The sequence below is a fragment of the Lagenorhynchus albirostris genome, chromosome 16 (genome assembly GCF_949774975.1).
Source record: "Lagenorhynchus albirostris chromosome 16, mLagAlb1.1, whole genome shotgun sequence".
NCBI classification, from domain to species: domain Eukaryota; kingdom Metazoa; phylum Chordata; class Mammalia; order Artiodactyla; family Delphinidae; genus Lagenorhynchus; species Lagenorhynchus albirostris.
The window spans coordinates 20,520,816-20,535,981 of NC_083110.1; the positions used below are offsets into that span (position 1 = coordinate 20,520,816).

Consider the following 15,166-nt stretch of genomic DNA (forward strand, 5'->3'; position numbering starts at 1 on the left):
AGTTCATCTGTACCATTTTTCTAGGTTCCACATATATGTGTCAATATACGATATTTGTTTCTCTCTTTCTGACTTATATCGTTCTGTATGAGTCTCTTTATTCATCCACGTCTCTACAAATGACCCAGTTTCGTTCCTTTTTATGGATGAGTAATATTCCATTGTATATATGTACCACTTCTTCTTTATCTATTCATCTGTCAATGGGCATTTAGATTGCTTCCATGACCTAGCTATTGTAAACAATGCTGCGATGAACACTGGGGTGCTTATGTCTTTCTGAATTATGGTTTTCCCTGGGTATATGCCCAGTTGTGGGATTGCTGAGTCATATGATAATTCTATTTTGTTTTTTAAGGAACCTCCATACTGTTCTCCATAGTTGCTATATCAATTTACATTCCCACCAACAGTGCAAGAGGGTTCGCTTTTCTCCACACCCTCTATAGCATTTGTTGTTTGTAGATTTTCTGATGATACCCATTCTAACTGGTGTGAGGTGATACCTCATTGTAGTTTTCATTTGCATTTCTCTAATAATTGGTGATGTTGAGCAGCTTTTCATGTCCTTCTTGGCCATCTGTATGTCTTCTTTGGAGAAATGTCTATTTAGGTCTTCTGCCCATTCTTGGATTAGGTTGTTTGTTTTTTTAATATTGAGCTGTTTATATATTTTGGAGATTAATCCTTTGTCCATTGATTCGTTTGCAAATATTTTCTCCCATTCTGAGGGCTATCTTTTCATCTTGTTTGTAGTTTCCTTTGCTTTGCAAAAGCTTTGAAGTTTCATTAGGTCCCATTTGTTTATTTTTGTTTTTATTTCCATTAATCTAGGAAGTGGACCCAAAAAATCTGGTTGTGATTTATGTCAAAGAGTGCTCTTCCTATGTTTTCCTCTAAGAGTTTTATAGTGTCTTACATTTAGATCTCTAATCCATTTTGAGTTTATTTTTGTGCTTTGTGTTAGGAATTGTTCTAATTTCATTCTTTTACATGTGGCTGTCCAGTATTCCCAGCACCACTTATTGAAGACACTGTCTTTTCTCCATTGTATATCCTTGCCTCTTTGTCATAGATTAGTTGACCACAGGTACGTGCGTTTATCTCTGGGCTTTCTATTCTGTTCCATTGATATATATGTTTTTGTGCCAATACCATATTGTCTTGATTACTGTAGCTTTATACTATAGTCTGAAGTCAGGGAGTCTGGTTCCTCCAACTCCGTTTTTTTCCCTCAAGACTGCTTTAGGTATTTGGGGTCTTTTGTGTCTCCATACAAATTTTAAGATTTTTTTGTTCTAGTTCCGTAAAAAATGCCACTGGTAATTTAATAGGGATTGTATTGAATTTGTAGATTGCTTTGGGTAGTATAGTCATTTTCACAATATTGATTCTTCCAATCCAAGAACATGGTATATCTCTCCATCGATTTGTATCATCTTTAATTTCTGTCATCAGTGTCTTATAGTTTTCTGCATACAGGTCTTATGTCTACCTAGGTAGGTTTATTCCTAAGTATTTTATTCTTTTTGTTGCAATGGTAAATGGCAGTGTTTCCTTAATTTCTCTTTCAGATTTTTCATCCTTAGTGTATAGGAATGCAAGAGATTTCTGTGCATTAATTTTGTATCCTGCAACTTTACCAAATTCATTGATTAGCTCTAGTAGTTTTCTGGTGGCATCTTTAGGATTCTCTATGTATAGTATCATGTCATCTGCAAACAGTGACAGTGTTACTTCTTCTTTTCCAATTTGTATTCCTTGTATTTCTTTTGCTTCTCTGATTGCCGTAGCTAGGACTTCTAAAACTATGTTGAATAAGAGTGGTGAGAGTGGACATCCTTGTCTTGTTGCAGATCTTAGAGGAAATGGTTTCAGTTTTTCACCACTGAGAATGATGTTCACTGTGGGTTTGTCATATATGGCCTTTATTATGTTTAGGTAACTTCCCTCTATGCCTACTTTCTGGTGGGTTTTTATCATAAATGGTGATGAATTTTGTCAAAAGCTTTTTCTGCATCTATTGAGATGATCGTAAGGTTTTTATTCTTCAATTTGTTAATATGGTGTATCACATTGATTGATATGCATATATTGAAGAATCCTTGCATCCCTGGGATCAATCCCACTTCATCATGGTGTATGATCTTTTTAACGTGTTGTTGGATTCTGTTTGCTAGTATTTTGTTGAGGATTTTTGCACCTATATTCACCAGTGATATTGGTCTGGAATTTTCTTTTTTTGTACTATCTTTATCTGGTTTTGATATCAGGGTGATGGTGGCCTCACAGAATGAGTTTGGGGGTGTTCCTTCCTCTGCAATCTTTTGGAAGAGCTTGAGAAGGATGGGTGTTAGCTCGTCTCGAAATGTTTGATAGAATTTGCCTGTGAAGCCATCTGGCCCTGGACTTTTGTTTCTTGGAAGATTTTTAATCACAGTTTCAATTTCATTACTTGTGATTGGTCTGTTCATATTTTCTATTTCTTCCAGGTTCAGTCTTGGAAGGTCATACCTTTCTAAGAATTTGTCCATTTTTTCCAGTTTGTCCATTTTATTGGCATAGAGTTGTTTGTAGTAGTCTCAGGACGCTTTGTATTTCTGTGGTGACTGTTGTAACTTCTCCTTTTTCATTTCTAATTTTATTGATTTGAGTTCTCTCCTTCTTTTTCTTGATGAGTCTGGCTAATGGTTTGTCAATTTTGTTTATCTTCTCAAAGAACCAGCTTTTAGTTTTATGGATCTTTGCTATTGTTTTCTTTGTTTCTATTTCATTTGTTTCTGCTCTGATCTTTATGATTTCTTTCCTTCTGCTAACTTTTGGTTTTGTTTGTTCTTCTTTCTCTAGTTCCTTTAGGTGTAAGGTTAGATTGTTTGAGATTTTTCTTGTTTCTTGAGGTAGGCTTGTAATGCTATAAACTTCCCTCTTAGAACTGCTTTTGCTGCATCCCATAGGTTTTGGATCGTCGTGTTTTCATTGGCATTTGTCTCTATGTATTTTTTGATTTCCCCCTTGACTTCTTCAGTGATCTCTTGGTTATTTAGTAATGTATTGTTTAGCCTCCATGTGTTTGTATTTTTTACCTTTTTTCCCCTAATTCATTTCTAATCTCATAGCATTGTGGTCAGAAAAGATGACTGATAGGATTTCAATTTTTTTAACTCTACTGAGGCTTCATTTGTGACCCAAGATGTGATCTACCCTAGAGAATGTTCCATGCACACTTGAGAAGAAAATGTAACCTGCTGTTTTTGGGTGGAATGTCCTGTAAATATCAATTAAATCTATCTGGTCTATTGTGTCATTTAAAGCTTGTGTTTCCTCATTAATTTTCTGTTTGGATGATCTGTCCATTGGTGCGAGGTGTTAAAGTCGCCCATTAGTGTTGTGTTACTGTTGATTTCCTATTTTATAGCTGTTAGCAGTTGCCTTATATATTGAGGTGCTCCTATGTTGGATGCATATATATTTATAATTGTTATATCTTCTTCTTGGATTGATCCCTTGATCATTATGTACTGTCCTTCCTTCTCCCTTGTAACATTCTTTATTTTAAAGTCTATTTTATCTGATATGAGTATTGCTACTACAGCTTTCTTTTGATTTCCATTTGCATGGAATATCTTTTTCCACCCCTCACTTTCAGTCTGTATGTGGCCCTAAGTCTGAAGTGGGTCTCTTGTAGACAGCATACATATGGGTCTTGTTTTTGTATCCATTCAGCAAGCATGTGTCTTTTGGTTGGAGCAGCTAATGCGTTCACGTTTAAGGTAATTATCGATATGTATGTTTCTATGACCATTTTCTTAATTGTTTTGAGTTTGATTTTGTAGGTCCTTTTCTTCTCGTGCTTCCCACTTAAAGAAGTTCCTTTAACATTTGTTGTAGAGCTGGTTTAGTGGTGCTGAATTCTCTTAGCTTTTGCTTGTCTGTAAAGCTTTTGATTTCTCTGTTGAATCCGAATGAGATCCTTGCCGGCTAGAGTAATCTTGGTTGTAGCTTCTTCCCTTTCATCACTTTAAATATGTCATGCCACTCCCTTCTGGCTTGTAGAGCTTCTGCTGAGAAATCAGCTGTTAACCTTACGGGAGTTCCCTGTATGTCATTTGTCATTTTTCCCTTGCTGCTTTCAATAATTTTTCTTTTTCTTTAATTTTTGCCAATTTGATTACTATGTGTCTCGGCATGTTTCTCCTTGGGTTTATCCTGTATGGGACTCTCTGTGCCCCCTGGACTGGGGTGGCTATTTCCTTTCCCATGTTAGGGAAGTTGTCAACTATAATCTTTTCAAATATCTTCTCGGGTCCTTTCTCTCTCTCTTCTCCTTCTGGGACCCCTATAATGTGAATGTGGTTGCGTTTAATGTTGTCCCAGAGGTCTCATAGGCTGTCTTCATTTCTTTACATTCTTTTTTCTTTATTCTGTTCCACGGCAGTGAATTCCACCATTCTGTCTTCCAGGTCACTTATTTGTTCTTCTGCCTCAGTTATTCTGCTATTGATTCCTTCTAGTGTAACTTTCATTTCAGTTATTGTATTGTTCTTCTCTGTTTGTTTGTCCTTTAATTCTTCTAGGTCTTTGTTAAACATTTCTTGCATCTTCTCGATCTTTGCCTCCATTTTTTTTCTGAGGTCCTGGATCATCTTCACTGTCATTATTCTGAATTCTTTTTCTGGAAGCTTGCCTATTTCCACTTCATTTAGTTGTTTTTCTGGAGTTTCATCTTGTTCCTTCATCTGGTACATAGCCCTCTGCCTTTTCATCCTCTCTATCTTTCTGTGAATGTGGTTTTTGTTCCACAGCCTACAGGACTTCTTGCTTCTGCTGTCTGCCCTCTGCTGAATGAGGCTATCTAAGAGGCTCGTGCAAGTTTCCTGATAGAAGGGACTGGTGGTGGGTAGAGCTGGCTGTTGCTCTGGTGGGCAGAACTCAGTAAAACTTTAATCCGCTTCTCCTCTGATGGGTGGGGCTGGGTTCCCTCCCTGTTGCTTGTTTGGCCTGATGTGACCCAACACTGAGCCTACCCGGGTTCTTTGGTGGAGCTAATGGCGGACTCTGGGAGGGCTCACGCCAAGGAGTACCTCCCAGAAGTTCTGCTGCTAGTGTCCTTGTCTTCACGGCGAGACAAAGCTACCCCATGCCTCTTCAGGAGACTCTCCAACACTAGCAGGTAGGTTTAGTTCAGTCTCCTGTGGGGTCACTGCTTCTTCCCCTGGGTCCCGATGCGCACACTACTTTGTGTGTGCCCTCCAAGAGTGGAGTCTCTCTTTCCCCCAGTCCTGTCAAAGTCCTGCAATCAAATCCCGCTAGCCTTCAAAGTCTGATTCTCTAGGAATTCCTCCTCCCATTGCTGGACCCCCAGGTTGGGAAGCCTGACGTGGGGCTCAGAACCTTCAATCCAGTGGGTGGACTTCTGTGGTATAAGTGTTCTCCAGTTCGTGAGTCACCCACCCAGCAGTTATGGGATTTGATTTTATTGTGATTGCGCCATTCCTACCATCTCATTGTGGCTTCTCCTTTGTCTTTGGATGTGGGGTATCTTTTCTGGTGAGTTCCAGTGTCTTCCTGTCGATGATTGTTCAGCAGTTAGTTGTGATTCCAGTGCTCTCGCAAGAGGGAGTGAGAGCACCTCCTTCTACTCCACCATCCTGAACCAATCTCAGCAACATCTTTCATTACTGGAGCATGTTGCCCACAAATACCCCATGATTAGCCTTTCCCATCACTCCAAGTGTTTTACTCCTTCCTACCATATTTACTTTTCTTCCTGAGAGCCATTCAGGAAAACACCTTCTCCATCCCATTACTTGCCATTGATGTTTTAGTAACACTTATAAGTGAACATTCTGGGAGCTCCCTCATGGCCAGAACCTAAATTTGACACTGGCCTTAAGAGATTGAAAAACAAAAGCAGAAGCCACAGTCCCTATCCTTCAGACTAAAAGTTTCCCTTTCCATGAAAAGGCTGCATCTGGACCATTAAGAAGGAGACAGATTTTCAGAAAACAGTTACCCTCCACCAGGGAATTTATTTTGTCTCAGAACAACCACACTAGGATTGTTTTTATTATATCCAGCCTAAACTCTTCCAGGAGCAGTTTCAGCTCCTTCTATCATTTATGTACTACCCACTTATAGACTTGAGATCTTATTAAATAACTCTTTCCCTTTCTCTTTTTCTGGCCAGTCAATTAAACTTCCTTTAACCTTTGTTCAGATATTAATGCTACATTTTAATTAATTCAAATTAATTGTCTTTTTTAAAAAAATATTAACCTAAGAACTGTGTGAAGATGGACCACGACTATGGTCAGAATCAGTGTGCAGATGGGACTGAAACATCAACAATCATATAACGTGTGCTGAATCTGGAAGCGAGAGTTGAAGAATCTGCTGTTGCTGGGAATTCAAATCAAACAGATAAAAATTTATTGAGTGCTTACCTAGGACAAGCCTCCAGTAAGGGCACATACAAAGAAACATAAGACTCAAAAACATATCTGATCCTGAAAGAGTGAATAATCTAGCAGAAGAAAATAATATGAAGGATTTTACCTATTGCATAAAGGAGAATTCACTTAATTAATCAAAACAACAAGAAGATACTTTTTATTGTTTATTATCAAAATTTAGCAGAATGATAAGAGTGTGGGCACAAGAAAGTCAAGAGTGCAGAGAAACACACACTAAGACACTTTTGGTGTGAAAACAAATTGGGAAAACATCTCTGAAGGGCAATTTGACAACAAGTACCAATACCTTTTTAAAAATACATACTTTTGACCAGAAATTGCATATCTAGGGATTTTTCCCAAATAACCAGTCTAGTATTTAAAGATGCATGTGTACAAGGAAGCAAGCAACATGGCTTGCAACCATGAATAACTACAAATAATCTAAATGTCCTACGATATGGACATTAAAGTGATGATGTAGCTGGCTAACCATATCAACATGGAAATATCTTTAAGGTAGGGTAAATGGGAAAATGTAGCTTTATTAAAAGTACGTAGTATTTCTCCAAGTAATATGTATCACTGTTTCTAAAGACAAGCAATGTCCCCCCCAAAAAAATTAAAACTTAAGTTAAAATTTAAAACAATAAATAAAGACGAGCAATGTCCCCACACATTCTAATATGAAAGGCCTAGAACAAGGCCTGGAAATGTGAATTTTCAACATGCTCCCCCATGCACACACAGATACATACATGCACACATTCACCTGGGTAATCCTGGTGCAGGTGTTCTGCAGAGCGCCCTCTGAAAAATGGTGCATTAACATATCTCAAATTTGGGAAAGAGTGTATGTGCAAAATAGAAACACGATAATATAAGAATCTACAGTCTGGAACTGATGTTGAATTAGGAAGAGTAAGAGACAAAAGAATAAGAAAATGAAATATAATACATCCAGTCGGACTATCATGCAACCATTAAAACAAAAACCACAGTGACACAAACAGAGAATATGATATATTTTTAAGTTATGTTAACACCAAAAAAAGGAACCCCACAAAAATCTAGTTCAAAAATGGGCAAAGGAATCTGTGACAACACAGATGGCCCTTGAGGGCATAATGTTAAGTAATGTCTTTCTCAGAGAGAGAAAGACAAATACTGTATGATATCACTAATATGTGGAATATTTTTAAAGCTGTATTCATGAAAATAGAGACTAGAATAGTTGTTACCAGGGGCTGGGGGTAGGGAAATTGGGGAGATGTTATTTAAGGGAACAAACTTGCAACTAGTAGATAAATAAGTCCTGAAGATCTAATGCACAACATAGTGACTATAGGAAACACACTGTATTACAGATTTCAAAGGGACTAGATCTTAATTTTTCCCACCATAAAAAACGAAATAATAATTACGTGATGTTATAGAGATGTAAGTTAATGCTATGATGGTAATCATATTGCAATATATAAATGTATCAAATCAACACATTGTATACCTTAAACCTATACAATGTTATATATCAATTAATTTTTTGATTTTAAAAAATAGGCATAGGACTTACATAGACATTTCTTCAAAGGAGATACACTAATGGCCCATAAGCACATGGAAATAGCTCAACATCATTAGTCATTAGGGAAACACAAATCTAACCTACAGTGAGATACCACTTCATACCTACTAAGATGCTATAGTTTTTAAAAATGGAAAGTAAGTGTTGGTTAGAATGTAGAAAAATTGGAACCCTCATACATTGCTGATGGGAGTGTAAAATGATGCAGCCACTGGAAAACAGTTTGGCAGTTCCTCAAAGAGTTAAAAATAAAAGTACCCTATGACCCCACAATTCCAATCCTAGGTATCTACCCATGAGAACTTAAAACAGACGTTCAAATGCTTGTACATGAATGCTCATAGCAGCATTATTCATAATTATAGCCAAAAAGTAGAAACAACCCAATGGTGAGTAGATAAACAAAATGCAGTATACCTATTCAATGGAATATTATTCAACCTTAAAAAGAAATGAAGTGATACTTGTACACCAATGTTGACAGCAGCGTTATTCACAACAAGCAAAAGATAGAAACAACCCAAGTATCCATCATTAGACAAATGGATAAACAAAATGTGGTGCTATACACATACAATGGAATATTATTCCGCCAAAAAAGAAAGGAAATTATGATACATGCTGCAAGATGGATAAACCTTGGAAATATTAAGTGAAATAAGCCAGATACAAAAGGATAAATATGGTATGATTCTACTTATACGAGATACCTATACAGACAGAAAGGAAAACAGAGGTTACCAGGGGCTGGAGGGAGGGAAGAATATTTAATAGGTACTGAATTTCCATTTGGAATGATGAAAAAGTTCTGGAAATGGATAGTGGTGATGGTTGTACAACACTGTAATTGTACTCAATGCCCCTCAATTGTACATTTAAAAATAGTTAAAATGGCATATTTTATGTTATGCATATTTTATCACAATTTTTAAAGGCAACACAGTAAATTATTGTCAAAACAAACACACAAAAATAAAGAAATGAAGTAGTGATACATTGTATAACCACATATGAACCTTGAAAACATCATGCTAAGTGAAAACCTGGACACAAAAATCCACACATCATATGATTCCATTTATATGCAATGTACAGAGCAGGCAAACCCATAGAGGCAGAAAACAGATTGGTGATTGGCAGAGAATGGAGAGAGTGGAGAAGTGGGGAATGAGTGCTTAATGGGTACAGGGTTTCCTTCTAGAATGATGAAAATGTTCTGTAGTAGATAATGGTGATGGTTGCACATCATGAATGTACTGGAAGCCCCTGCAGTGTACACTTTAACGGTTAAAATGGTCAATTTTATGTTACATGAATCTATCTCTATAAAACAAAAGCAGAAAAACCATCAAACACACACAATTAAAACTATGCAAAGGGCTTCCCTGGTGGCGCAGTGGTTAAGAGTCTGCCTGCCAATGCAGGGGACAAGGTTTCAAGCCCTGGTCTGGGAGGATCCCACATGCCGCGGAGCAACTAGCCCCGTGAGCCACAATTACTGAGCCTGCGCATCTGGAGTCTGTGCTCTGCAACAAGAGAGGCCGCCATAGTGAGAGGCCCGCGCACCGCGTTGAGGAGTGGCCCCCACTTGCCGCAGCTAGAGAAAGCCCTTGCACAGAAACGAAGAGCCAACACAGCCATAAATAAATAAATAAAATTTTTTTTTAAAAAGGCAAAATTCCTTTAAAAAAAAAAACTATGTAAGTATAAGGAGAAAGACAAAGTAGAAATACAAAACAAAGAAAAGGCTTAGGTGGGTCAGGTTGAGTTTTTTCTATTTTTTCAAACTTTTTATCAACATTATTATATTGTTTTCATAATAAAAAGAGAACTATCAAGTATCAAGTACCTACTAAAAAATTAAGCACTGTACTAGGCATTTTCATGAATCATGAGTACTCTCCCACATGCTGGGTGAACAGGAAACATTTGATAGAAACATGGAAGGGAGAGCAAAGGAATCTAGTTATGGGGTGGGGGGACTGAATTCATTAGTTATGTATTGCTATTCAACAAAAACTCCCAAAACATGGCTTTAGGAGACATGTTTGTATATTTAATGTGTGAGCATAGATGAACTCCCTAAGGTCAACACTTGATTTTCCTATATAATTTAATAGCCCCAAAGAGAAATCAGAATTAATAACAGACAGCATTCTTTTATAAAGAAGCAGGACAGTGTTATAGTTATAATTCCTTAAAGTTATAAGAAAACTGGTCTGTGAGTCTAGTTGTTTCCCAGTCAATTTTAACCATAATCCAATGATCATAACTGTATTTTGATATAATTCTTAAAATTATTTTTATGATCTCTGTTTATAATTTCAGTTGTCTTTATAAATAAACCACCTGGAAACCCCAGAACCATCAATTCTATAGATAGAACCAGTCCAGGGAGTTTTATAAGGCATCAATTCAGTTCTTATAAATAAGCTGGGTATAAGATCTCATCCTTAATAAATGTATTCTGCCCTTTTGATATTTAACTGGGCAGTAGATTAAGATGTCTTTGGTAGGTCCGGATCTCTGCTGTTCCAAAATCAGTGGATACTACCTTGGAGAACTCAAGGCTGAATATCACACCGGCATCATATCCTTTAAGGAAAGAGGATTCCATCAATCTTGACTGTATTTCTTAATTGGTCATGGCATTAGAGGACTGATTAGGTAGGAAAATCCTATAAATAAGCTGCTCTAGTCCTGACTACGATAAATCTCCAGTCTTCTTAAAACATGTATGTATAAGCAATATAATGACCAAAAAGCTATCCACAACTAATTGCTTAGACTTCAAAAGTACAGTCATTTGCAATGTAGTAATTCCATGATAATCATTTCCACTGCTTTTCATGATGCCTGTAATTTAACAACTAAACCTTCATGAGGGTTTTGTTGCCAATAACTTAGTAATTTTTTTTGTCTAACCTGAACTAAGCCCCTTATATATGTTGTCACGAATGTACAGCTAGAGTTATTCTCCAATCAATACAGAATTAAAATCAAGAATTGTCAATGGTGGCTAAGGCTCTCAAACTCTGCAGTTGTTGCCAACTCTACTCCTTTCAAATCAAGTACAAAAGCATACAAGGCAGCTAAGTTTAAATTTCCACACTCTGATCACCTCTCACTGGTTACTATGTGAGTGTGTTGTGTAGGGTACCCATAAAAATACAATCGTGTAATGGCAAGAACAGGGATTCTGAGAGACTCTGACTGGCCCAGCTTGAGTTGTGTGGTGGGCAGGATTCAAAGATAGCCCCCAAGATCCCTGCCCATCCTGTACACAGCCTATAGAATCCTCCTCACTTGAGCAGGATTTGTGATATGATGAATAGTCACCGCTGTGATTACATCATATTATATAAAACTCTACTGTAATAGACTAGAGAGCAATTCTCCTGCTGCCTTGAAGAAGCCAACTACCATGCTGTAGAGAGGGCCACATGGCAAGGTACAATGGGAAGCCTCTAGGAACTCAAAAAGGTCCTCCACTGACAGCCAACAAGTCCTGCAACCACAAGAACTGAATTCTGGTAACAAGCAGTGATCTTCGAAGAGAGCCCCAAGCCTTACATGAGACCAAAGTCCCAGTCAGCCCCTTGAAAACTGGTAAAAGACCCTGAGCAGAGGACACAGTCAACCCACGACAACACTCCTGAACCACAGAAACTGTAAGATAATAAATTCATGTTGTTTTATGCCACTAAGTTTGTGGTAATTTATTATGCAACAACAGAAAACCAATATAAGTCACATGCCCACCCCTTACCTAGAGCAGGGTGGGATACCTTGATAAACAGGCGAAGTAAGTTTGCATCCAGTGGGGAGGGGTGGTCCTCCTTAAGTGCAATTGAAGTGTCATTACCCGTTGGGAGGATGGATACTGGAAAAAAGAACAAAAATCATCCACCACAATATATTCAGCATCTGACATCTCATAGGCTTTCAACATTCAACTCACAACTCTCCCCTACCGTTGGCTCTCTCTACTGCCATATACACACTTCTAGATCTACATGCCACTGAGCCAGAGACTAACAAAGAATACATGAGGGCAACAAAATCTAGCATGAACACTAGGCTAATATAACGAATTATAGTCTTGAATCTGCACTAATTAGCTATGTGACCTTGGGCAACCACTCATGGGCCACAGTTTCCTATCTGTAAATAAAAGGATTGGACTAGCTTTAATGTTTCTTCCAGCATTAAAATTCTGATTTATTAAAATTCTAGGGGAGGGTTTCCCTGGTGGCACAGTGGTTGAGAGAGTCTGCCTGCCGATGCAGGGGACACGGGTTTGTGCCCCAGTCCGGGAAGATCCCACATGCCGCGGAGTGGCTGGGCCCGTGAGCCACGGCCGCTGAGCCTGCGCGTCCAGAGCCTGTGCTCCGCAACGGGAGAGGCCACAACAGTGAGAGGCCTGTGTACCGCAAAAAAAAGGCAATTTGATTTTTTTTAAAAGCCTACAATAACTCAAATAAGCTGAAAGTTAAATGTTAAATCTAGGCATTTCACTTTTGAAATGCTGCAAAGAAAAATTAATCACAATTGTTCTTAACAAATACACATTAACTTTGTAATATATTCTTTTCCTTTGCTGTCTTCCTTTCCCCTCACCAAAAAAAAAAAAAAAAAAAAAAACCTCAGTAGAATTTCTGATTGAACTATTTTAACCATAATCAATTCCCATTACTGTCAAGCTTTTAGGCAAGTGAAGAAAATTCTTAAAAGAGGAAGGGGAAGTTAAGGAAGAGTAATAGAACTTTCCGTTAAATATTATCCTTCAACTGCACAGAAGATAGGAATTTTTAAAAGACTTCAAGATACAACTAATAAAATAGTAAGATTAAATTATAGGTTATCGCAGCACACATAGACTCTACGAGATAAAAAGAAAAAAGACAAAACTTTACTTCTTCTTGGATAGTATCCTATTGGAAAAGTGCAAGTAATGTTCATATAGATAAAATTTATGCCTGGGAATGTCAGGAATAACATTGCTCCCATATAATATTCATAGAGAAATGGAGACCACCCGTGTAGCTCTCCCAAATTAAAAACAAAAAGAGAAAATTTCTAAAAGCAAAATCTCAAATTAGATAAAACTTATTCTTACAATTCCCAGGTATTTTGCTCTCCTTCCACAAGTAAATGGATCTAGACACTTAGCACCTTTATTTAGTTAAGAGAAACGGTACTTAAAAGTCTCAGGAAAATTCACCCAAATATCAAGCGAGGTCACTTAACATCTGGCCTTCCCAAGGGCAAGGATTTGCCTTCCTGCCTTAATATGAAATGTAACATTATGAGAAAGATGAAGTTCCCCTGAACAGTTACAAATACTTAAAATAGTAAAAGGCCCCTACTGTTTTCTGGAAATTTTCCATCAACAAACAACTTGCTGCTCTCGGGGCGCCACGTGCTACGGAGCTGCGCGTGCGCCCTGGTTATCACCAGCGCCAATTCTCGTGCCTCGTTCCCCGCCTCATTCTCTGAGGTGAGCGACCATAGTACAGACCTACCCGGTTCTGAGAACTTTAACGAAATAACGTAAATAAAGCACCTAGCACAGTAGCTACACTTGACAAGGGAGGAAATTAATAGCATTTAAAGGTAAAATGCAGACCTAATGCACAGAACTTTGTTCTCAAACCACCTGCAAGTCTCCCCATCACTTGAGAAAGCTTGGGAAACACTCGGGACACGATTTCTTCCAGTAGGGCTCAGCAACGAGGGAGTCATTGTGGGGAGAAGAATGAAAGATGACTGAATGAGCAGGAGCCTGCGAGAAGCGAGCCCACAGGCAGCGGTCGACTCCTCACGCCTTCACTCACACCTCCCTCTCAGAGGAGAGCTCGACGCGACCTACGCGGCAAACGCAGCCGGCGACGCAGAAACTTTCCAGGGCGCGGGCCCGGAGCACTGAGCGAGACGAATCTTTGTTTCACAGTTCTCTCGGTGACGTAGTGAGGAAGCGGGAGAGCAAAAACCAGGTCAGAGACCAGAAGCCAAGCAGGGTTGCGACTTTCGATTTTCCGAGCGCAGGGAAAGGCTTCTAATACTTAAACTACTTAAGGGAGTTTCTATTATTTCCTCGCGTTCACGGGGTAATTCCCGCAATTTGGGCAGTCAGCCTCAGCCACCTCTCACACAGCAGAGCTCGCGGAAGTTGTAAGCCCCGCCCACTCGTGAGGCTGGTGCGCATGTGCCCAGTTGTTTTAACACTAAAGGATTTCCGCCTTTACGTCTTCTCTGTGGCAGCGATGGCCGAGTGGTTAAGGCGTTGGACTTGAAATCCAATGGGGTCTCCCCGCGCAGGTTCGAACCCTGCTCGCTGCGGAAAAGGAAGAAGCTTTTTTACCCACTTCCAACAGATGCTGTCATACGATAATCCGTACTCTTCCGGCTGTATTTCCCCTATCTGCCCGCTAAATGGCCCGACTGCAGAGAAGTTAAATGTCTCAAAGAAAAGCCAGTAAATGTCAGTGCTGTAAACATACGCTGTTTACACTAGTGGGAATAGCCTTTATTCCCTTTATACTAAATAGTAACTAACGGTTTTAGAATCTTGTTCCTTGTTCACAAAATAAAAATAAAATGAAGATAAATATTGCCGGGAATTTTCAGGCTATCACAGCCAGAACAAGATATCATCTCATTAAAACTGATGGCAAGGCTAATGCGACCTCTCCTTCCATCCCAGAATCACCTTCAACGGTTCCCCCACCACATCCAAAAGTGGTGTGAAATGGGAGATAATAAAAACTTTTAAAAGTTCAACTTCTAAAGTATGATAGGTAGATCCACATGATGGAACACTGCATGTAGCCACTAAAATGATATTAATGACATGGGAAGACTTTCCCAATACATTGCTAAATGCAAAAAGTCGAACAGGTTGGAAAACAGTATATATTATGATCACATTTTTGTTAAACAATTCAGTTATATAACCGTTTATGTGGCAACAATGGCAGAAAAAAAGAGAGAGTGAATGGGGGCTGGAAAGAAAGAACCAAAATGTTAGCAGTAATTATTATCTCTGGGTGGTGGGATTTGGGGGTTTTAATTTTCTTAACAGATAGTTTCTTGCTTAACTGAGTTTTCTAAAATGTGTATATTGATC

The 15,166-nt window shown here is 38.6% G+C and overlaps 1 protein-coding gene and 1 non-coding gene across 2 annotated transcripts in view; one reads left to right on the plus strand and one right to left on the minus strand.

Moving 5' to 3' along the window:
* The window catches only part of CTNNA3 (catenin alpha 3), a 1,656,790-nt gene extending 1,644,871 nt beyond the window's left edge, over positions 1 to 11,919 (minus strand). The window contains exon 1 of the mRNA XM_060125436.1: positions 11,807 to 11,919. The gene's annotated coding sequence lies outside the window, so the exon portion shown is untranslated. The remainder of the gene's footprint in view (positions 1 to 11,806) is intronic.
* Positions 11,920 to 14,297: 2,378 nt separating this feature from the next.
* Positions 14,298 to 14,379, plus strand: TRNAS-UGA (transfer RNA serine (anticodon UGA)). The gene has a single exon. It is a non-coding gene; the product is annotated as a tRNA-Ser (tRNA).
* The last annotated feature ends 787 nt before the right edge of the window (positions 14,380 to 15,166 follow it).